The sequence below is a fragment of the Mytilus edulis genome, chromosome 5 (genome assembly GCF_963676685.1).
Source record: "Mytilus edulis chromosome 5, xbMytEdul2.2, whole genome shotgun sequence".
Taxonomy (NCBI): Eukaryota; Metazoa; Mollusca; class Bivalvia; order Mytilida; family Mytilidae; genus Mytilus; species Mytilus edulis.
The window spans coordinates 84357484-84382479 of NC_092348.1; the positions used below are offsets into that span (position 1 = coordinate 84357484).

The 24996-nt window shown below is 31.9% G+C and overlaps 1 protein-coding gene and 2 long non-coding RNA genes across 4 annotated transcripts in view; 2 read left to right on the forward strand and 1 right to left on the reverse strand.

Moving 5' to 3' along the window:
* LOC139525507 (dopamine D2-like receptor) overlaps positions 1-24996 on the reverse strand; it is a 205740-nt gene that overhangs the window by 135515 nt on the left and 45229 nt on the right. The window lies entirely within an intron of this gene.
* On the forward strand, positions 1223-3334 carry LOC139524667 (uncharacterized). Its single transcript, XR_011664832.1, has 3 exons — positions 1223-1470; positions 2214-2282; positions 3046-3334. It is a non-coding gene; the product is annotated as an uncharacterized lncRNA (long non-coding RNA).
* Positions 3820-12130, forward strand: LOC139524666 (uncharacterized). Its single transcript, XR_011664831.1, has 9 exons — positions 3820-3899; positions 4413-4481; positions 5245-5868; positions 6612-6680; positions 7444-8067; positions 8811-8879; positions 9643-10266; positions 11010-11078; positions 11842-12130. It is a non-coding gene; the product is annotated as an uncharacterized lncRNA (long non-coding RNA).

Here is a 24996-nt window from a genome sequence, read left to right on the forward strand (position 1 = left end):
AAATAGAATTCAGGTCTTCTCTTAATGGATTGAATATTAAATCAAAACCATACATATTACTTAATATCACTTACAGTAGAAACATGTACATTAGGGATATACGTAAAGAGTTTTAATACAAATTTAAGTAGATTGTAATAGTATCTAATTCAAGTGACTTTTAAAACTACATTTCTCAAAATTACTTTTACCATTTAAGTATATGAAAAAATCCATTTTCCACATCAACAAAAAATAAGAAGCTATCGAGAAAGAAATTATATTTGTCAGTTGAAAAACGACTGGCACACCATGCCCAAACGTAGTGACCAAATTCGAGAAGGTCAGATAACACCAAGTTAAAAATTAGTAACATGATGAGATAAATCCACGCATTCTGCAAACAGATATCCTGATTTGAACTGGGACAACATCACAGACCTATCTACTACAGATCGCTTTGCTTAATCAGACTGCTTACACCAAAGACTGACAATACGGCAGACTAGATCAAACAGAAATAATTACACTGAGCCACTACATACAGTAGACTGGACAAGACTGATATAACACCACATACTGACAATACCGAAAACTGGATCAGACTTGGATTACATCACAGACCAATAACATACAGAGCAGTGTATCAGGCTGATATAACACCACAGACATATACAATACATTTTACTCGAACTATATGTACGTTCTTAATTCTCATTATTTCCACTGGCATATTATAATATCAGCCACGTACTGTAGGTTCATACAAGAGATTCCAGTTTTTGGAAAGCAAATCTTATGTTTTCAATACTATATTTCCATATCTGTATCAATTATTTTAAAATTCAAAAGGTATTAACAAAAATATCGTACTGCAAGTTCATTTTGAAAGGGATACTAGACTAGAAAAGACCGATTCCATGCAAAGGACTGTATCAGGCTGATATAACACAATTTAACTGGGTCAGGATCCCTAATAGACCTTGAGATGAGGAACTCAGATGACGTAATTAAAAAAAATATTAGTCCGCCATACAATTGTGGATGCTGTGATTTTAAAAATGGACATAAATGAACAATAAGAACTGTTTTATAGAGCTGGTGTGATGAGAAAAGAAAGATGTAGATTTGACCTGAAATAAATTATTAGAAAGGACAATTTTTTCATTGAATTTTATGATCAGAATTTTGGGATTATTTCATGAGGAGACTGACATTTTTCACCATCTTCCGGGGTCCATCAATTTGCGAAAAAAGTAATCTCACTTGCCACCCCGAAAATTTAACCAGACATGTATAAATGTATCAGCTTCGATATGAGCCATCATACATGTTCAAGTAAACGATATGGACTGAGCAACGGAGGAAAACGTTACCATTACGGCCTATGGAGAATTAATTGTAAATGTATACCCAAATTAGAAGCTTAATTCCAGAAGTTTTCAGGCTGATTTATGGATGATTTCACCTTGTACACCACCGAAAATGATGGTTAGTAGATTTTTATTTGTACCTAGTTATTATAAATGGTTTAAGATAAATATTATTGATAAAGATCAGCAAAAACTCAATGAAACTTTGCTTTTAAAATGCATTACTGGCACGGGGCTGAACACTTTTTTTAGGCACAATCATCACTTTGTTTACTTCCGAGAGATCCGAAAGGAATTTGTTTACTATATTGAAAAAGGCAAGAAACAACTTTTAAATATTATTAAATTGTAAGTAAACATGACACAATATAGTCTTTGTTATGTAATTATCACTTCGGTCTACAGGAATACCTGATAATCAAGGGAGATAACACACTTCATACGAGTAAAGTGAGATACATCATCGCATGTGCTTTTATCCAATGATTTGACCCCTGGTCAGTAGATATCATATGCAAAAAAACAGAAAAAACATGTACATGTTTTAAGAAAATCATGAACTAATATTTTTAATGCGCTTGAGCAAAACAATAGATATTGTCATTTCTCAGTGAAAAAGGGGGAGGGTCAAACCTTTTTGAAAACAATATTTCTGCACCTATTCAACTATTAAGCTAGTTAGCTACTACCCATTGCTTCTAAAATAAAAGGTTTAAATGAAGGTGACTAAGCCACAAGGGAGAAGCATTTGTCTTTCTTTGTGATTAAACTTTCAAGAATTAGATTTTTCTCTCTCAATAGTACTTATGTATTTAAATCAAATGATAACACAGCCTGAGTAATTTTTTTGTCTTATTTCAGTTCCAGACATATCATTACTTTTTAACCTGAGATGGCAAACTAGAGGTTTTAAAAAGTCCTGAATAACTGGTAAGCATTTTGCTTTATTAGGCAAGCTCTAAATTGTTTATTTATGGTATTTATGCAATTGAAATTACAGTCGGTATGTTAAAAATATGCAAATATGAAAACTGTTGCTATGGTCTTGGTATTAAATGAAAAGGCTTAGTTACAGATCGTTTCGACTCAATATTTCGTGTTAAATCTTGCGGCAACTGTTTCTCACGTAACACTGCAAACTATATTTAGCTCTATTTTGATCTGTCGTTATTTAATGACGCCATAATACATGTGATGTCACAATGTTTCCTTTAAAACCTCATGTGGATTTCTCACTAATAAAAGGTTTTCACTGAAATACATGTTAAAAACATTTTTTCTCAAATAGAATTATGTGAAAGGACAAGTTTTGAAAATTTGCACTATATTGCACTCTAATTATATGATAAAGATGACTTTCCAAGTAGTTAAGAGTGCTTTCCACAGTTTTAAATACCAGATTTCCACTAGTAAGAATAATTATTTTGGTGTTGGTTTTTTTTATAAAATCTTCATTTTTGCATAATTTCTCTGTCAAAATGCACTTTAAGGCACAAGAAAATTTTATAGAATGCTTTAACAGGGTCTGTGTATTGTAATTAAAGGTTATAATCAGAAGTTTTGTCCTTGTTTTGACTAGTGAAGGTATTCTGGAAGAAATTAATTATATAAACACATTGTATTCAAAATAAATGAATATAGCGACGAAAGTGTCATTGCCTTATAGTGCTAAAACAACTTTATTTTTTTTCAGAAATGGACAAAAATACACAGATTTATTCAGAATGTTATACCGATGAAGATCACATAAAAATATTTGGAAAAATCAGAAGTATGAATTTCAATATGGGTCAGGATCCCTAATAGACCTTGAGATGAGGAACTCAGATGACGTAATTAAAAAAAATATTAGTCCGCCATACAATTGTGGATGCTGTGATTTTAAAAATGGACATAAATGAACAATAAGAACTGTTTTATAGAGCTGGTGTGATGAGAAAAGAAAGATGTAGATTTGACCTGAAATAAATTATTAGAAAGGACAATTTTTTCATTGAATTTTATGATCAGAATTTTGGGATTATTTCATGAGGAGACTGACATTTTTCACCATCTTCCGGGGTCCATCAATTTGCGAAAAAAGTAATCTCACTTGCCACCCCGAAAATTTAACCAGACATGTATAAATGTATCAGCTTCGATATGAGCCATCATACATGTTCAAGTAAACGATATGGACTGAGCAACGGAGGAAAACGTTACCATTACGGCCTATGGAGAATTAATTGTAAATGTATACCCAAATTAGAAGCTTAATTCCAGAAGTTTTCAGGCTGATTTATGGATGATTTCACCTTGTACACCACCGAAAATGATGGTTAGTAGATTTTTATTTGTACCTAGTTATTATAAATGGTTTAAGATAAATATTATTGATAAAGATCAGCAAAAACTCAATGAAACTTTGCTTTTAAAATGCATTACTGGCACGGGGCTGAACACTTTTTTTAGGCACAATCATCACTTTGTTTACTTCCGAGAGATCCGAAAGGAATTTGTTTACTATATTGAAAAAGGCAAGAAACAACTTTTAAATATTATTAAATTGTAAGTAAACATGACACAATATAGTCTTTGTTATGTAATTATCACTTCGGTCTACAGGAATACCTGATAATCAAGGGAGATAACACACTTCATACGAGTAAAGTGAGATACATCATCGCATGTGCTTTTATCCAATGATTTGACCCCTGGTCAGTAGATATCATATGCAAAAAAACAGAAAAAACATGTACATGTTTTAAGAAAATCATGAACTAATATTTTTAATGCGCTTGAGCAAAACAATAGATATTGTCATTTCTCAGTGAAAAAGGGGGAGGGTCAAACCTTTTTGAAAACAATATTTCTGCACCTATTCAACTATTAAGCTAGTTAGCTACTACCCATTGCTTCTAAAATAAAAGGTTTAAATGAAGGTGACTAAGCCACAAGGGAGAAGCATTTGTCTTTCTTTGTGATTAAACTTTCAAGAATTAGATTTTTCTCTCTCAATAGTACTTATGTATTTAAATCAAATGATAACACAGCCTGAGTAATTTTTTTGTCTTATTTCAGTTCCAGACATATCATTACTTTTTAACCTGAGATGGCAAACTAGAGGTTTTAAAAAGTCCTGAATAACTGGTAAGCATTTTGCTTTATTAGGCAAGCTCTAAATTGTTTATTTATGGTATTTATGCAATTGAAATTACAGTCGGTATGTTAAAAATATGCAAATATGAAAACTGTTGCTATGGTCTTGGTATTAAATGAAAAGGCTTAGTTACAGATCGTTTCGACTCAATATTTCGTGTTAAATCTTGCGGCAACTGTTTCTCACGTAACACTGCAAACTATATTTAGCTCTATTTTGATCTGTCGTTATTTAATGACGCCATAATACATGTGATGTCACAATGTTTCCTTTAAAACCTCATGTGGATTTCTCACTAATAAAAGGTTTTCACTGAAATACATGTTAAAAACATTTTTTCTCAAATAGAATTATGTGAAAGGACAAGTTTTGAAAATTTGCACTATATTGCACTCTAATTATATGATAAAGATGACTTTCCAAGTAGTTAAGAGTGCTTTCCACAGTTTTAAATACCAGATTTCCACTAGTAAGAATAATTATTTTGGTGTTGGTTTTTTTTATAAAATCTTCATTTTTGCATAATTTCTCTGTCAAAATGCACTTTAAGGCACAAGAAAATTTTATAGAATGCTTTAACAGGGTCTGTGTATTGTAATTAAAGGTTATAATCAGAAGTTTTGTCCTTGTTTTGACTAGTGAAGGTATTCTGGAAGAAATTAATTATATAAACACATTGTATTCAAAATAAATGAATATAGCGACGAAAGTGTCATTGCCTTATAGTGCTAAAACAACTTTATTTTTTTTCAGAAATGGACAAAAATACACAGATTTATTCAGAATGTTATACCGATGAAGATCACATAAAAATATTTGGAAAAATCAGAAGTATGAATTTCAATATGGGTCAGGATCCCTAATAGACCTTGAGATGAGGAACTCAGATGACGTAATTAAAAAAAATATTAGTCCGCCATACAATTGTGGATGCTGTGATTTTAAAAATGGACATAAATGAACAATAAGAACTGTTTTATAGAGCTGGTGTGATGAGAAAAGAAAGATGTAGATTTGACCTGAAATAAATTATTAGAAAGGACAATTTTTTCATTGAATTTTATGATCAGAATTTTGGGATTATTTCATGAGGAGACTGACATTTTTCACCATCTTCCGGGGTCCATCAATTTGCGAAAAAAGTAATCTCACTTGCCACCCCGAAAATTTAACCAGACATGTATAAATGTATCAGCTTCGATATGAGCCATCATACATGTTCAAGTAAACGATATGGACTGAGCAACGGAGGAAAACGTTACCATTACGGCCTATGGAGAATTAATTGTAAATGTATACCCAAATTAGAAGCTTAATTCCAGAAGTTTTCAGGCTGATTTATGGATGATTTCACCTTGTACACCACCGAAAATGATGGTTAGTAGATTTTTATTTGTACCTAGTTATTATAAATGGTTTAAGATAAATATTATTGATAAAGATCAGCAAAAACTCAATGAAACTTTGCTTTTAAAATGCATTACTGGCACGGGGCTGAACACTTTTTTTAGGCACAATCATCACTTTGTTTACTTCCGAGAGATCCGAAAGGAATTTGTTTACTATATTGAAAAAGGCAAGAAACAACTTTTAAATATTATTAAATTGTAAGTAAACATGACACAATATAGTCTTTGTTATGTAATTATCACTTCGGTCTACAGGAATACCTGATAATCAAGGGAGATAACACACTTCATACGAGTAAAGTGAGATACATCATCGCATGTGCTTTTATCCAATGATTTGACCCCTGGTCAGTAGATATCATATGCAAAAAAACAGAAAAAACATGTACATGTTTTAAGAAAATCATGAACTAATATTTTTAATGCGCTTGAGCAAAACAATAGATATTGTCATTTCTCAGTGAAAAAGGGGGAGGGTCAAACCTTTTTGAAAACAATATTTCTGCACCTATTCAACTATTAAGCTAGTTAGCTACTACCCATTGCTTCTAAAATAAAAGGTTTAAATGAAGGTGACTAAGCCACAAGGGAGAAGCATTTGTCTTTCTTTGTGATTAAACTTTCAAGAATTAGATTTTTCTCTCTCAATAGTACTTATGTATTTAAATCAAATGATAACACAGCCTGAGTAATTTTTTTGTCTTATTTCAGTTCCAGACATATCATTACTTTTTAACCTGAGATGGCAAACTAGAGGTTTTAAAAAGTCCTGAATAACTGGTAAGCATTTTGCTTTATTAGGCAAGCTCTAAATTGTTTATTTATGGTATTTATGCAATTGAAATTACAGTCGGTATGTTAAAAATATGCAAATATGAAAACTGTTGCTATGGTCTTGGTATTAAATGAAAAGGCTTAGTTACAGATCGTTTCGACTCAATATTTCGTGTTAAATCTTGCGGCAACTGTTTCTCACGTAACACTGCAAACTATATTTAGCTCTATTTTGATCTGTCGTTATTTAATGACGCCATAATACATGTGATGTCACAATGTTTCCTTTAAAACCTCATGTGGATTTCTCACTAATAAAAGGTTTTCACTGAAATACATGTTAAAAACATTTTTTCTCAAATAGAATTATGTGAAAGGACAAGTTTTGAAAATTTGCACTATATTGCACTCTAATTATATGATAAAGATGACTTTCCAAGTAGTTAAGAGTGCTTTCCACAGTTTTAAATACCAGATTTCCACTAGTAAGAATAATTATTTTGGTGTTGGTTTTTTTTATAAAATCTTCATTTTTGCATAATTTCTCTGTCAAAATGCACTTTAAGGCACAAGAAAATTTTATAGAATGCTTTAACAGGGTCTGTGTATTGTAATTAAAGGTTATAATCAGAAGTTTTGTCCTTGTTTTGACTAGTGAAGGTATTCTGGAAGAAATTAATTATATAAACACATTGTATTCAAAATAAATGAATATAGCGACGAAAGTGTCATTGCCTTATAGTGCTAAAACAACTTTATTTTTTTTCAGAAATGGACAAAAATACACAGATTTATTCAGAATGTTATACCGATGAAGATCACATAAAAATATTTGGAAAAATCAGAAGTATGAATTTCAATATGGGTCAGGATCCCTAATAGACCTTGAGATGAGGAACTCAGATGACGTAATTAAAAAAAATATTAGTCCGCCATACAATTGTGGATGCTGTGATTTTAAAAATGGACATAAATGAACAATAAGAACTGTTTTATAGAGCTGGTGTGATGAGAAAAGAAAGATGTAGATTTGACCTGAAATAAATTATTAGAAAGGACAATTTTTTCATTGAATTTTATGATCAGAATTTTGGGATTATTTCATGAGGAGACTGACATTTTTCACCATCTTCCGGGGTCCATCAATTTGCGAAAAAAGTAATCTCACTTGCCACCCCGAAAATTTAACCAGACATGTATAAATGTATCAGCTTCGATATGAGCCATCATACATGTTCAAGTAAACGATATGGACTGAGCAACGGAGGAAAACGTTACCATTACGGCCTATGGAGAATTAATTGTAAATGTATACCCAAATTAGAAGCTTAATTCCAGAAGTTTTCAGGCTGATTTATGGATGATTTCACCTTGTACACCACCGAAAATGATGGTTAGTAGATTTTTATTTGTACCTAGTTATTATAAATGGTTTAAGATAAATATTATTGATAAAGATCAGCAAAAACTCAATGAAACTTTGCTTTTAAAATGCATTACTGGCACGGGGCTGAACACTTTTTTTAGGCACAATCATCACTTTGTTTACTTCCGAGAGATCCGAAAGGAATTTGTTTACTATATTGAAAAAGGCAAGAAACAACTTTTAAATATTATTAAATTGTAAGTAAACATGACACAATATAGTCTTTGTTATGTAATTATCACTTCGGTCTACAGGAATACCTGATAATCAAGGGAGATAACACACTTCATACGAGTAAAGTGAGATACATCATCGCATGTGCTTTTATCCAATGATTTGACCCCTGGTCAGTAGATATCATATGCAAAAAAACAGAAAAAACATGTACATGTTTTAAGAAAATCATGAACTAATATTTTTAATGCGCTTGAGCAAAACAATAGATATTGTCATTTCTCAGTGAAAAAGGGGGAGTGTCAAACCTTTTTGAAAACAATATTTCTGCACCTATTCAACTATTAAGCTAGTTAGCTACTACCCATTGCTTCTAAAATAAAAGGTTTAAATGAAGGTGACTAAGCCACAAGGGAGAAGCATTTGTCTTTCTTTGTGATTAAACTTTCAAGAATTAGATTTTTCTCTCTCAATAGTACTTATGTATTTAAATCAAATGATAACACAGCCTGAGTAATTTTTTTGTCTTATTTCAGTTCCAGACATATCATTACTTTTTAACCTGAGATGGCAAACTAGAGGTTTTAAAAAGTCCTGAATAACTGGTAAGCATTTTGCTTTATTAGGCAAGCTCTAAATTGTTTATTTATGGTATTTATGCAATTGAAATTACAGTCGGTATGTTAAAAATATGCAAATATGAAAACTGTTGCTATGGTCTTGGTATTAAATGAAAAGGCTTAGTTACAGATCGTTTCGACTCAATATTTCGTGTTAAATCTTGCGGCAACTGTTTCTCACGTAACACTGCAAACTATATTTAGCTCTATTTTGATCTGTCGTTATTTAATGACGCCATAATACATGTGATGTCACAATGTTTCCTTTAAAACCTCATGTGGATTTCTCACTAATAAAAGGTTTTCACTGAAATACATGTTAAAAACATTTTTTCTCAAATAGAATTATGTGAAAGGACAAGTTTTGAAAATTTGCACTATATTGCACTCTAATTATATGATAAAGATGACTTTCCAAGTAGTTAAGAGTGCTTTCCACAGTTTTAAATACCAGATTTCCACTAGTAAGAATAATTATTTTGGTGTTGGTTTTTTTTATAAAATCTTCATTTTTGCATAATTTCTCTGTCAAAATGCACTTTAAGGCACAAGAAAATTTTATAGAATGCTTTAACAGGGTCTGTGTATTGTAATTAAAGGTTATAATCAGAAGTTTTGTCCTTGTTTTGACTAGTGAAGGTATTCTGGAAGAAATTAATTATATAAACACATTGTATTCAAAATAAATGAATATAGCGACGAAAGTGTCATTGCCTTATAGTGCTAAAACAACTTTATTTTTTTTCAGAAATGGACAAAAATACACAGATTTATTCAGAATGTTATACCGATGAAGATCACATAAAAATATTTGGAAAAATCAGAAGTATGAATTTCAATATGGGTCAGGATCCCTAATAGACCTTGAGATGAGGAACTCAGATGACGTAATTAAAAAAAATATTAGTCCGCCATACAATTGTGGATGCTGTGATTTTAAAAATGGACATAAATGAACAATAAGAACTGTTTTATAGAGCTGGTGTGATGAGAAAAGAAAGATGTAGATTTGACCTGAAATAAATTATTAGAAAGGACAATTTTTTCATTGAATTTTATGATCAGAATTTTGGGATTATTTCATGAGGAGACTGACATTTTTCACCATCTTCCGGGGTCCATCAATTTGCGAAAAAAGTAATCTCACTTGCCACCCCGAAAATTTAACCAGACATGTATAAATGTATCAGCTTCGATATGAGCCATCATACATGTTCAAGTAAACGATATGGACTGAGCAACGGAGGAAAACGTTACCATTACGGCCTATGGAGAATTAATTGTAAATGTATACCCAAATTAGAAGCTTAATTCCAGAAGTTTTCAGGCTGATTTATGGATGATTTCACCTTGTACACCACCGAAAATGATGGTTAGTAGATTTTTATTTGTACCTAGTTATTATAAATGGTTTAAGATAAATATTATTGATAAAGATCAGCAAAAACTCAATGAAACTTTGCTTTTAAAATGCATTACTGGCACGGGGCTGAACACTTTTTTTAGGCACAATCATCACTTTGTTTACTTCCGAGAGATCCGAAAGGAATTTGTTTACTATATTGAAAAAGGCAAGAAACAACTTTTAAATATTATTAAATTGTAAGTAAACATGACACAATATAGTCTTTGTTATGTAATTATCACTTCGGTCTACAGGAATACCTGATAATCAAGGGAGATAACACACTTCATACGAGTAAAGTGAGATACATCATCGCATGTGCTTTTATCCAATGATTTGACCCCTGGTCAGTAGATATCATATGCAAAAAAACAGAAAAAACATGTACATGTTTTAAGAAAATCATGAACTAATATTTTTAATGCGCTTGAGCAAAACAATAGATATTGTCATTTCTCAGTGAAAAAGGGGGAGGGTCAAACCTTTTTGAAAACAATATTTCTGCACCTATTCAACTATTAAGCTAGTTAGCTACTACCCATTGCTTCTAAAATAAAAGGTTTAAATGAAGGTGACTAAGCCACAAGGGAGAAGCATTTGTCTTTCTTTGTGATTAAACTTTCAAGAATTAGATTTTTCTCTCTCAATAGTACTTATGTATTTAAATCAAATGATAACACAGCCTGAGTAATTTTTTTGTCTTATTTCAGTTCCAGACATATCATTACTTTTTAACCTGAGATGGCAAACTAGAGGTTTTAAAAAGTCCTGAATAACTGGTAAGCATTTTGCTTTATTAGGCAAGCTCTAAATTGTTTATTTATGGTATTTATGCAATTGAAATTACAGTCGGTATGTTAAAAATATGCAAATATGAAAACTGTTGCTATGGTCTTGGTATTAAATGAAAAGGCTTAGTTACAGATCGTTTCGACTCAATATTTCGTGTTAAATCTTGCGGCAACTGTTTCTCACGTAACACTGCAAACTATATTTAGCTCTATTTTGATCTGTCGTTATTTAATGACGCCATAATACATGTGATGTCACAATGTTTCCTTTAAAACCTCATGTGGATTTCTCACTAATAAAAGGTTTTCACTGAAATACATGTTAAAAACATTTTTTCTCAAATAGAATTATGTGAAAGGACAAGTTTTGAAAATTTGCACTATATTGCACTCTAATTATATGATAAAGATGACTTTCCAAGTAGTTAAGAGTGCTTTCCACAGTTTTAAATACCAGATTTCCACTAGTAAGAATAATTATTTTGGTGTTGGTTTTTTTTATAAAATCTTCATTTTTGCATAATTTCTCTGTCAAAATGCACTTTAAGGCACAAGAAAATTTTATAGAATGCTTTAACAGGGTCTGTGTATTGTAATTAAAGGTTATAATCAGAAGTTTTGTCCTTGTTTTGACTAGTGAAGGTATTCTGGAAGAAATTAATTATATAAACACATTGTATTCAAAATAAATGAATATAGCGACGAAAGTGTCATTGCCTTATAGTGCTAAAACAACTTTATTTTTTTTCAGAAATGGACAAAAATACACAGATTTATTCAGAATGTTATACCGATGAAGATCACATAAAAATATTTGGAAAAATCAGAAGTATGAATTTCAATATGGGTCAGGATCCCTAATAGACCTTGAGATGAGGAACTCAGATGACGTAATTAAAAAAAATATTAGTCCGCCATACAATTGTGGATGCTGTGATTTTAAAAATGGACATAAATGAACAATAAGAACTGTTTTATAGAGCTGGTGTGATGAGAAAAGAAAGATGTAGATTTGACCTGAAATAAATTATTAGAAAGGACAATTTTTTCATTGAATTTTATGATCAGAATTTTGGGATTATTTCATGAGGAGACTGACATTTTTCACCATCTTCCGGGGTCCATCAATTTGCGAAAAAAGTAATCTCACTTGCCACCCCGAAAATTTAACCAGACATGTATAAATGTATCAGCTTCGATATGAGCCATCATACATGTTCAAGTAAACGATATGGACTGAGCAACGGAGGAAAACGTTACCATTACGGCCTATGGAGAATTAATTGTAAATGTATACCCAACTATACAATACAGAGGACTCGATCAGAGGGATATTACACCACAGACCAATCTAAACATACAGAGGACTGGATCAGACTGAATTAACACCACAGACCAATGAATACAGATGAATGTACCAGGCTCATATAAGACCACATTAAAGATATTGGACTGAACAAGACTGAGAAACACCACAGACCAATAACATATAGAGGACTGTATGAAGACATAATCTTTCAATCAGTTTAATTGAGGTCTGGAGCTGGCATGTCAGTTAACTGCTTAGTAGTCTGTTGTTATTTATGTATTATTTTCATTTTGTTTATTTTCTTTTGTTATATCTTCTGACATCGGACTCGGACATCTCTTGAACTGAATTTTAATGTGCGTATTGTTATGCGTTTACTTTTCTACATTGGCTAGAGGTATAGGGGGAGGGTTTGAGATCTCACAAACATGTTTAACCCCGCCGCATTTTTGCGCCTGTCCCAAGTCCGGAGCCTCTGGCATTTGTTAGTCTTGTATTATTTTAATTTTAGTTTCTTGTATCCAATTTGGAAATTAGTATGGCGTTCATTATCACTGAACTAGTATATATTTGTTTAGGGGCCAGCTGAAGGACGCCTCCGGGTGCGAGAATTTCTCGCTACATTGAAGACCTGTTGGTGACCTTCTGCTGTTGTTTTTTTTCTATGGTCGGGTTGTTGTCTCTTTGGCACATTCCCAATTTCCATTCTCAATTTTATCCATACCCATTACAGATATCGGACTGGACAAGACTGAGAAACACCCCAGACCAATAACAAACAGGTAAAAGTAGTAGCATCAGGTTGATATAACACCACAAACCCATCATATACAGAGGACTGTAGCAGCCTGATATAACACCACAGACCCATCATATATCGTCTGTATCAGACTGATATAAAATTACCGACCCATTAAATACATAGGACTTGACAAGACTGAAAAACACCACAGACCAATAACATACAGAGGACTGTGTCAGGCCGATATAACATCCATACCCATTACAGATATCGGACTGGACAAGACTGAGAAACACCACAGACCAATAAAATTCAGAGGACTGTGTCAGGCCGATATAACATCCATACTCATTACAGATATCGGACTGGACAAGACTGAGAAACACCACAGACCAATAACAAACAGGTAAAAGTAGTAGCATCAGCCTGTTGTAACACCATAGACCCATCATATATATAAGTCTGTATCAGACTGATATAACACCATAGACCCATTTCATACAGTGAACTGGACAAGACTGAGAAACACCACAGACCCATCATATATAGAGGACTGTATCAGGCTGATATAACACCACAGACCCATCATATATAGAGGACTGTATCAGGCTGATATAATATTACCGACCCATTTCATACAGAGGACTGGACAAGACTGAGAAACACCACAGACCCATCATATAGAGGACTGTTTCAGGCTGATATAAAATCATAGACCCGTTTCATACAGAGGACTGAATCAGACTGTGCGTACACCACCGACTATATATAGCTACCTGTCAATTAACATAATGAGATAATCACGCTTGCCTGTCAAATAACATCCATTAGATGTTGACAAGAAACTTATCGGTCAGTTATCATTCATCATATATTAACAAGACATGTGTCTGTCAGATATCAGAATTTTTACTTGAAGTGTGTTTTACTGTGATAACATATATGTTTTAGACCTATTTAGGATTCTAACATATTGCTCTCTGTGCAATAGAGCACAACATTTCTAAATAGCCTCATTTTGTCATCTTGACATTGATATGCAGATATGAACCAAGCCCTACTTTCAATAGTTTGACACTTTCAGGGGACAGTGAAAGGCTATTATCATATACCTCCTCCTTTCATTTGCAAATATAGACTGCTAACAGAGACTTTATCATTTAGACATCAGCAGGTATTAAACATAGTGTTAGTTTTATTCAACAGAACTAAGAAGATATTTTCATACACATATTTTTCCGGTGTTGGGGATAGTAGAATTCTAGCATCTTCTTATATTGTCTATTTTATTTCCAATTTTATATTTTCTTTCAAATAAATTTGCTACGAAATGAAGTACAATGTCGGAGAGTTAAACAGTAGCAACGCTCAGTTTTTAAATCATTCTAACCAAGCAATCGGAAACAATTACTGTATAATGGAGCTTTTGCCTATTTCAGATTACTGTTATAATTCAGAAGATAATATTTGACGTAAAACAGAACTACATAAGTGACAGATTATTACTCGTATTATAACACTGCCGTCAACTTGGATTGATTCATATGAAATAAATGCCAAGCAAATATTACTGATTCGGTGAGGATTCGCAAAACTTTTAATTGAAACCGTAATTTCCGCCATAGTTAATTTGAAACGACTAGCATATATGAGATTATTGAAAGGTTTTACAATGTGAGATAGTTAGAAATTAATTTAAACAGCTGAACATACGGCGCAATATGGAATCAATTTTTGATTTATGGAAATGAAAAAAAGAAAAAAAGAATAAATATGGGTATGCATATCAAGTTTCCAGAAATACTCGTACTTACCGACATTTAAGTTAATTTTGAACAATAATTGATTCCATTATGTAATGAAAAGTTCAGTTTGAGATATTGAGTACATTAAGGAGAATAAACTGTAAAAGACCATTATGGTTATCTAAATATAGCAGCTTGCATTTGGTGCATACAAACGTGCATCGTATGTATTTGGTATTACTTCAGTAAACTGATTGAGTAAAGAAAAAAGTTTAGAAGAAGTCAATTCATTGAAATTAAAAGTAAACTAGATTATAAAATTGAACAAAATAACTTTTCAATGCAATTACAATGGATTTTCAAAATATAATTAAATTAACTCATTAGAAAATTAAAAAACACAAAAGGATGGAAAAAACTCAAACTGATATCTGAGAAAACATGGTTTATTTACCTGAATATTGAGTACTCTTCATCGGCACTTTGTGTCGTTTGTCTTTTTGATATTTGTTTTAGTTCTGAGAGCAAATTGAGTAAAGCATTTCTAAACTGATTTTTTTTATCATGTTCTGATAGTGTTTTGTCATAAAATGTGCATCGCTGTCCCAGGTAAGGAATTAGAAAGGAAGAATTTTAATTGGTTTTGACTATCAAATTTTGAAATTATCTTGATATTGATATTTGAAATTACCACTTCTTTCTGGAGAGATTTGCAATAAGCTCTCGGTGCACACTGATTTATTGACAATAGCCTAATTTCATTTGAAACCTATCTGACACATATATGTGAGAAGCTACAAAGGAATATAGTTGGGGAAAATCTCGAAAAGCGCTGCGCACATACCAAATTTATAAAGTTCATTTTGGAAAGCCAATGCAACGAATAACACAAATCTTAATTTAAAACTTAAACATTTGATTCATCTTCTAGCCGCTTTCTACGTTCCTGACATTACCGACTTATCAACGAATCTGTACATGCAAAGAGCAACATAAATTGAACTACTACCTTTCAAAAGGTGTTTAAGTTTGGGTAAGTGTTGCTAAATCATTCCATTTGTATGTATTCGCTCAGTGAATTATGGCGTTGTCTCTCGTTTTCCGATTGATGATTTCCATTGTCTCTCGTTTTCCGATTGATGATTTCCGTTGTCTCTCGTTTTCCAATTGATGATTTCCGTTGTCTCTCGTTTTCCGATTGATGATTTCCGTTGTCTCTCGTTTTCCCATTGTTAAATTCGAATAGCCCTAGCTATATTCTTCCATTTTATGAATGATAAGAATGTAAGCTTTAAAAATCTCCAGAAAATATTGACCGTGACTGCTATCTTTTTTTCTGTGCTCTTCGTTCAGCGTAAATCTCTAGTGTCTAAACTTCCAAGACTTTTGCTCTCCGCGATTCTGAAAAAGGTTTGTTCAGAACATTTCTTAAAACACTATAATTTCGAATACGTCTGAATTGTATTTAAAAATTAACATACTCGTTGTGAATTATATACAAATTGGGGAAAATTTCAAAAATTTCAAGCTTTTGGTGAATTGCAATACTTGTTACAAGATAAAAAATATTTCGCCTCAGTCAGTATCTGTCAAATCTCGTAGATTTATTTTCAAGGAAAATATAAATAGAGATGTGAGGATATACGGACACTGTCCATTGTAATTTCTGAATGATGTAATCCCAGCAAGTTTTATCAGTTGGCAGCTTATCAAAACATATAAATCACCTGCGTGTACCAAAAAAGACGCAAATGTTTGATACATCGGCCATAACTGAACTTCTTTGGAATTTAATTTTGAACAATCATATGCTACTCTGTCAGTTCGACATTTATTTGTTGACAATCTGTAACTAAGTTTAACCTAACGTTAATTCAAACTATTCCACCAAACCTGATATATATTGTAAGCAGAATATGTTACATGGAAAAAAGTATTCATCTGATGTAAGTTTATATTGATTTATCTCCGTAATCAATCATTCCGTGGCGTATCAAATATTATAACTGTCAATCAAGACCAAGATCTTGATCTGAGTCCAAAGAAAGCTTGAACTAAGACTGCTCCTTTCAGAAAGATCGATAAATAGTGTGAAATGTTTCTTTTATAAAGACCTTGCAACTGCAAATATTAGAAGAAATATCTGACTATAGATGTCAGTTATCGTATGACTTATCGAAATGAATGAGAGCTTCTTAGTATGTAAACAAAATGGTCAGGAGAAAACCACTTCGTTCTTACTAATCCTAAACAATCAAATGTTGTCCACAGAAAACTGTTTTACTACAACCACTAATTGATAACAATGCACTTAATGTTGTTTATATTCATTGGATTTACTGTACTGTTAGAATTTTCTGATAAAACAATATGGTTTCCATAACATTTAGTTTAAATGTTTTAAGCGTTGATGATCTGTGGCAACTTCATAAAAAAAATCTAAAGTTAAAAACTCTTACAGTGAATATAATTTCAGCACTTAAAATAAAGGTTGCCTCAATTGCTTACGTTTATAAATGGCAATCGCGCGAACTTTGTAGTTAATGGACAACTATTTGACTTTACAGTTGGACCCTTCATTTAGTAAACCTGTACATTTTGTAGATATATAAAGAACAAAGCGCCTTACTGGATTTTTTCACCAGGAAAGCTCAAACCCCAAAATCTGCAAAACCAAGGATAAGAAATACTTAAAACATGTCAAGAGCATTATCATTTTTAACAATACAACAAAATTTGACATACCAAGGGTATACTATGAATTATATGTTTCTAAAGGTCATAATGGACTATGTTGTTTCCCTTGCAACGGTTTGTTTGCTACTAGCTGGTGTTTTTTTTTTCGTCTATATTGTCATTTATTGGGCCGATCAAGAACAATGAAATAGAGAAAGGATACAAAAAGGAGTCATAATTAATTTAGCTACATGTAAATGTTAAATTCTTCTGCCGCTAAATAAAGGAGACCTACAGGTGCCTAAAATTGCTTACATCCACTTCATTTTAACTTCGATGGGTAGTTGTTTCATTGGCAATCATACCACTTCTTTCCTATTTTGTTTACAAATCGTCACGGTAATATTCGGCTGATTACGAGCGACCAAAAAATGGTCAAACACATTATAAAATTTTGTAAGTTTAAATGTAAGTAATAAAGGTTTAAGAAACTTTGATAATTATAAACTCGCTTGATATAAACCCTCGTTATCAAATTTCAGTAACCATTTTGTGATGAAAACTCAGAAAACACTTTGCGAATTCTATTAGACCTAACAAACAAAATCTTGTAGTATGCAATTGCTACCTCTGTTTAAGATTGGGCATTGGTACGTATTGTAGTAAATCGTGTTGCATGTATTTAAGATTGATCTGCTGTGATTATCAGGTACAATGGTACAATTTGTGTCATTTTTGTATCAAGTCGTGGAATCTTTTCAGCCAAAGGGTTGATATTTATGGAGGGTTGCTTCAACATTTGGTACAAATGATATTTAGATATTATTTAATCATATATTTGAAAATGATAATTATATGGCACTGTAAATTAGGGTAAAATACACGGTGCGCGATTAGAAGTATAGGATACAGGGTATGCGATTCAGAGTATATATAATAGTTTAATGTAGTATATAAATACATTTCAGGTTAGCATGCTGTGGCAAACACTGTAATGAGTAATTTACTGTTTGAATACCTTTTTACACATCAGATATTTTTTTGCATTACTTCCAAATTAATTAAAAGAGAACAGAAAAAGTTCTAATAAATTTTATGAAAAATATTTTCTCCTATCGACCTACAGCGGTTTACTTAGTGGCCCTTAGAGAAATGTGTTATATTTGAATGGAATGCACCGACGAGTTATTTCTTACACTTATTAATCGCTTATTTCTATGACATTCCGTCGATTTCTTCGGTATAGATTTCAATGAATACACAAGAAATCAATCGCCAATTTCAAAGGCAAAAACACAATTTTATTAAATGTTTATCTTAACCTTTTACATCGATACACAAGTGAAAAAAGTAGAACAAAATAATGAAGATGGCTATGAATATATGAGATGGCTATGAATATGAAATAGTCAAATCAGGAAAATTCAAAACGGAAAGTCCCTAATCAAATGGCAAAATCTAAAGCTCAAACACACCAAACCAATGGATAATAATTGTCATATTCCTGACATGGTATATACAGGCATTTTTTTATGTAGAAAATGGTGGATTGAACCTGGTTTTATAGCTAGCTAAAACCCTCACTTGGGAGAGTTGAAGTTTTGAACAAATAAAAAATAACGAACTTCAATCAGTAGGTACTTCTGGTATCGCTTTACAAACTCGCGGTATATATTTTACTGGTAAAAGTTAACGAAATGTAAAAAAAAAACGATTGGCTGTTGATTATTAACGTTCAGTGGCTACTATTTCATGTATATTCGTGACACCAATGCTAATTTCGTCTTTCTTTGTGAGTCTCAATGGACAAAATTAAAATAAGCGTTTTAAACACAGATTTTGTGTTATATTTCACTGATCGTTTATCTCTTAGCGAGTACAGTACAATATAAAGTACTTGCTATAAAATGGGAGCGGTCAGAGATTAAAGGAATGATATACCTTCAGAAACAAATAACGGAATACTAAATGTTGTGCCGGATTGTTGTTTGAGTATATATATCTAATTACAGTAAAAAAAACAACAACTTATGAATTCAACAAAATGCTCATTTAGTTTTATTGCCAAGTCAAAATAATTGGGTATTTACAGACATATTTTGCCTGCGCATAAGAATTCTCACTCGAATAGTCTTCTTGACTAAAGCAATTCATTACAAAGCTTACATACACCATTGTAATGTGATTGTTCAGACTATTTTGCTAAATATACAAAATCATTTGTAAATTCTTTCGACTGTAAATAATTCACCAAGATATAAAATAAAGATTTAAATGTGCAATGAGGCATTTTCTATCATTACGTGGAAAAAATAATGTTTTCTCCCATTAAAAACCGGAATGATGACTTAATCTGAGCGTGAACAGCCATTAAACCAGGAAGAAGATTACAATCTTAACTTTTCTTAACTAAATGTCAGGCAGTCAGGCAAAGTTGCTGTTTGATGTGTATGAGTTTTTTTGATACCATTGTAGGGCTATGGCTACCCATATAATGATCTAACTTAGTCGACATAATATGTTTTGATACCATTGTAGGGCTATGGCTACCCATATAATGATCTAACTTAGTCGACATAATATGTTTTGATACCATTGTAGGGCTATGGCTACCCATATAATGATCTAACTTAGTCGACATAATATGTTTTGATACCATTGTAGGGCTATGGCTACCCATATAATGATCTAACTTAGTCGACATAATATTTATTTTATACCATTGTAGGGCTATGGCTACCCATATAATGATCTAACTTAGTCGACATAATATTTATTTTATACCATTGTAGGGCTATGGCTACCCATATAATGATCTAACTTAGTCGACATAATATTTATTTTATACCTTTTATTTTGATGGTATTAATTGCGCCAATAAATGAAATGAAATTGCGCCACATTTACCTGTTTTTTTCTTAAAAATATAATGCAAATACAAGTCAACTATCACGAGTATAAAATACATTTTCGCTTTATTAAAATTTCATAGCAGATTTTGGCAGTATAAAATACCATATTTTCATTTGTAAAAAGAAATATATTGTTTTCGTTATCAGTGTCCAGCAATTAGAACGTCAAATTTTGAGAACTGCGTGTAAAAGAAAAGCAACCAATGTGTTGTCAGAGCGACCTTAAAAAATAATAAATTCAGAGATCTTCAAAATTGAAGAAGAAAATTTAGAAAAGAAAGATTTAAAATATGTGTGTCAGTCTATGTATAGAGAGAGAAGAAAACTGCGTCCCACTTAATCTAAAAATCGAGCAGAATTTCACAGAATATTGGATGATATTGGTGTTGTTACAAACAAAGATGATGACTTTGTATTGTGTAACGATCCAGAAAGCGGTATAATTTTATTAGGATGCGAGGCTAATTTGAAATTTCAATGTACAATGTCAGAGGAATTTTTTGCTGTTGGTACCTAGTCAATCATTTAGTTGTTATATATAAATAAAAATATATAAAATTGGCGCAATTAGATGATTATTTTATTGGCGCAAATGATACCTATAGTTTTGAAAATTAGGTGGCGCAAAAGCGGTATTGGCGCAATTAAGTTGTGGCGCAAATGAGTTACTTTTTGGCGCAAAAAGATATCGCCCGATATAACTTAGTCGACATAAATGTTTGGCTCTAGATATTTCTGATTTGAGCTAACGGTTTTATCAATCCTCATATGTGGAACATTTTTTTCTACTGTTAGGCAGGTATGGTCTTTCAAATTTGTCAAAAAAATTGGAATCTTCGAGTTTTCAGTGCTTCTAAACTTTGTTATTAATTTGGTCATCCAAGCGTTTTGATGCGAGCGCCACTGATGAGTTTTATGTAAAGTGTGTCTTGTGTACTTAACCAAAAGCCTAATAGCTCCATCCTTTTGTCATCTGACCAACAAAACATGCATGCCATATTTTTCAACTGATACATATATTTTTTAAGTAAAATGAATTTTGAAACGAAATAAGGTTTGCAAAGTTTAAACAAAACTAGAAAAAATATATACCTGAAGCGTCTTAGATCCATACATACATTGTCACATTATAATACGTTTTTGACATATGGTTCAGTGAAGAGCAAATCAAAAAGTGCACATACTTTTCTGACAAACTTATATCAATTCTCTAACTTCTTTGAATGACATCTCCATATAACCACTTGTATAACTGATAAATAAATTAAAGAAATCATATTTTGCCGTCGACGATAGTCAAGAAAAAGCAATAGAAAAAGATGATAGTATATGGGTTTTTTTTATCTATTGTTACCTGATGTATCAATCTGTTCAATGATTTGTCTCTGAACCAATGAATTGTAAATTATTTTATAACTGATTACATTTAAATGACAGTGAGTCTTCCATCAGCAAAGGTTGGATATTGTACCATTATTAATGTTACTTTGATCTGTTTGTGTGTAAATCAACGACTTTCTAGTATTTTGAACTTATTATATCATGATAGAATTATTCAATTTGTTACATTTTTGTATATTCAATATAAGATATATTATACCTTGATAATAATTTGATATACTAGGGTCTGGTTGGGGGATCCATTAATTTTAAATCATGATTTTTCTTTTTAATTTATTTATTTTGCCGGTTATTCTCTATTCTTCATGTTTCGGCATCCCTGTATTCTTTATTCTGAATTTTAATTGTTTTGTTTTGCCCAAAGTTCTCTACGCTTTATCTTTTTTAGCTATACGTTCTGCATTTTTACCCCTTTCTCTCTATTCTGTAAATCAAATCTAGACCATTATATAAGATTTCAATAATTTGAATTCTTGTTATAGTATTAAAGGAGCTTTAGACATTTTATGTTTAAATCATATTATCAAATTATTAAAAAAACAAAATTCGTTAACTTAGTTTTACTTTGTTTACTATTGTCCCATTTATATTTTAATTAAATTTATATTCCAGGAAAATTACCTTATCATCTGTTAACCTTGATGCCAACAATCGACTGTGGCTAAAAATAGTTTTGATAAATTTAATATTGGAGTTGTAAACCGAAACCTCCATGTACAGATTTATATTGCTTCATCTTGTACTATCTGATATGGAACAATCGGTTAACATAGTTATGGTCTCGTATAGTCACCTAATTGGACTTATTGTGACCTTGTTCGACTTAATGTGGCCGTTAAGGACTTATTGTGACCGTTTAGGACTTATTGTGACCCTGTTAGACTTATGGTGACCTTTTAGGACATATGGGGACCTTGTTAAACTTATGGTGACCTACGCTACAATAAAAAAAAAACGTTTTCGATTTGAATGACATCTTAATATACATTATGATTTAGAACAAAAGTGACTTGAAACCGAATTGTGATTTTTTTATCATTACTTCTTTATTTAAATGATTAAATAAGAAGTAATGATCAAAAATCACATTTCGGTTTCAAGTTATTTTTGTTCTGAATCATTGAAATGAAATTTTGTTTCCGACCGTGCGATTCCCTCATGAGTAGCCAAGGTCGTTACATCCCTTAGTAACAATTTATGAGATTGGCCTCTAAACTACTAGCTAAAATTAGCTATGACCATTTTCAGAGAAATTAATTAAGTAAACGAATGAATTTATGGCAAATTAGCTGGGCTATTCCCGTTGCTTTAAATATAAACAGCTGCACTTGTAAAATTTACGAAAAAACCATAAGATAAAATGTGTGGAATTCGAAATTTACATACCACTCGGGATATTATACCCTCATAAAGTTTGTCTCAAACTGGTTAAACAGATGGCTGTAATTATAGTATCCAGTGCCATTATTTCTGTTAATGCAACTTTTTCTTGCATCAATCAATTGCTTCAGTAAATGTTGTTTGTTAACGAAAATAAGTTCATACAAAAGACCACAACAAAATAAACAAGAATGTGTCCATAGTAAACGAATGTTCAATCGCACTATAATTTTCTATGTTCAGTGGATCGTGAAATTGGGGTCATAACTCTGATTTGACATTAAAATTAGAATGATCATATCATAGGGAACATTTGTACCGACTTTCAAATTGATAGGACTTCAACTTCATCACAACTCCTTGACCAAAAACTTTAACCTGAGGCAGGACAGACGGACGAACAGACGAACGATCGGACGAACGAACGAACGGACGCATAGAACAGAAAACATAAGGCACATAAATGGGGCATACAATTTACTTCATAAAATCGTTTGATATTATAAATAAACTCATCAAAGATACCCAGGACTAAATTTTGTATATACGCCAGACGCGCGTTTCTTAGATCTACAAAAGACTCATCAGTGACGCTCGAATAAAACATCATTTGTTTAGTGTCTCCTGTTCAAATGAATAAAGTCATGTTACCATTTCTTTTTTAAGAACTTTCCTGTGAAATGGTAGTTTATGGTGATGCCCCAATTATTGAAATGATATTCACAGAAAAAATCAATTTAATCTATATCTTAGCTCTCTGAATCGATGACGCTGTTACGTCCAGGAAACAATAATTTACAGTGATAGAGAAAAAAATCAACAATTACAAAGAAATAATTTTGACTTCAAACAACTTCCGCTTTTTAATGAAAATATGTAAATGTATCATCTTTCTTTCTCGTAAAACATTTTTTGACTGATACATTATTGGAAAGACCTAATAAAATTTAAATAAATTATTATCCAATTAATGTCCTAACATAATGATTAAACCAGTTGTCTACCCTGACGAAATACTGTACATAACACGAATGATGATAGGGTAAGATCATTATCTGCGGGTTTTTGGCTTTCATTGACCAATAAACCATCTGTAAATAGAATAGTTAACCGCAATTCTGTAATTTGGTCATAGTTTATATACAGATCGGAATAATTACTGATTAGATGCTTAATTTAAGGCAGGCTATATATCAACTACATAGTTACTGACCATTCATTAAAAGTCATTCCATTGTTCTATTCAATTGTTCCAGAGAATGCATTGACATTTGTCATTGGTCAAAGTATAGCAACAGAGATGAAACAATGAATTGAGTATGACATCGTTGGTCATTATCATGTCTCTTACAATCGCCTTTATAAATGTCAGTGGTACAGTTTTGCTAATGAGATCTGAATACACACTTCACTATATTCTAGCATCTTCAGATACGCCCGATCAAAACTATCAAGGTTAAATACGTTTACCTACATGTTTTTTAACCGTTACTCGATAAACGTTTAGAGGTAACTGATAGGCGATTTTTTGCTCCCTGTAAGCTATCTGTTAACCCTCCTTTTCCCCGAATGTGACCTACCTAATAAGACATATCACCGGGATGTACTTATATGAGCAACATGACGGGTTTCACATGGAGCAGGATCTCTGCTTACCGTCCTGGAGCACTTGAGATCGCTCACGATTTTTTTATGGGGTTCGTGTTGCTCAGTCTTTATTTTTCTATGTTGTCTTTTGTAA